The sequence below is a fragment of the Bison bison genome, unplaced genomic scaffold (genome assembly GCF_000754665.1).
Source record: "Bison bison bison isolate TAMUID 2011002044 unplaced genomic scaffold, Bison_UMD1.0 scf7180017864229, whole genome shotgun sequence".
In the NCBI taxonomy this organism is placed as follows: domain Eukaryota; kingdom Metazoa; phylum Chordata; class Mammalia; order Artiodactyla; family Bovidae; genus Bison; species Bison bison.
Genome location: NW_011494801.1, coordinates 1,747,221 through 1,748,241, shown reverse-complemented (window position 1 = coordinate 1,748,241; position 1,021 = coordinate 1,747,221). Strand labels below are relative to the sequence as shown.

At 34.0% G+C, this 1,021-nt stretch overlaps 1 protein-coding gene across 6 annotated transcripts in view; it reads right to left on the bottom strand.

Annotated features, from left to right (window-relative positions):
* Window positions 1–1,021, bottom strand: part of DCAF6 (DDB1 and CUL4 associated factor 6) — a 180,342-nt gene that overhangs the window by 131,959 nt on the left and 47,362 nt on the right. The window lies entirely within an intron of this gene.

Genomic DNA, 1,021 nt, shown 5'->3' with positions numbered 1-1,021 from the left:
GGATGAGATGGCTGGATGGCATCACTGACTCAATGGACGGGAGTCTGAGTGAACTCTGGGAGTTGGTGATGGACAGGGAGGCCTGGCGTGCTGCAATTCATGGGGTCGCAAAGAGTCGGACACGACTGAGCAACTGAACTGAACTGAATGAGCTCACATCTATGGTAAATAATATTTACCAGTTTACTTATTGAAAATATATAAGTACCATTTAGCAAACACAATGTTCTATTAATTTATAAAGACTCATAAATTAAGTATGAGTCTTTCTTAAGTTTTATTTAAATTTATTTTAAATAGTCCATTTTATATACAGGGATATAAAACCAAGTCACCTAAAAAGGAATTAGAAAAACTCACTAAAGAGCTATAGCAATTAAGGCTGTGTGGTACTGTCATGATCACAAACATGTATATAAATCAGTGGCATAGAACTGAGTCCAGAAATAACCCTTGTATTTATGGTCAGATAATTCTTCACAAGGGGGCTAACTAAGACAATGAATGGAGAAAGAATAATCTTTTCAACAAATGGTGCAGTAACCACTAGATATACACAAGCAAAAGAACAAATCTGGACCCCTACTTCACATCATATACAAAAAGTAACTAAAAATGATCAAAGATTTAAATATAAGAACCAAAACTTTAAAACTCTTAGAAGGAAACAGGTCTCAATCTTCCTGAAAACTAAAACCACAATAACCACTTCACATTCATTAAGATGGCTATAATAATTTAAGAAAAAACATAGAATATAAGAAGAAAATGCCAAGAAATTGGAACTCTGATACATTTCTGGTAGGTATGCATTACAGTACAACTATTTGGAAAGCAGTTTGGAAGTATGTCAAAAACTGAAACAGTTACCCTATGAGCCAGGAATTCTATAACAAAATGTAGAATTTTCAGAGAACTGAAACATATCACATAAAATCTTGAACACAAAAGTTCATAGCTGCATTATTCACAACAGGCAAAAAGGGAAGGGAAGTAATTCAAATGTCTACCAACTCATACT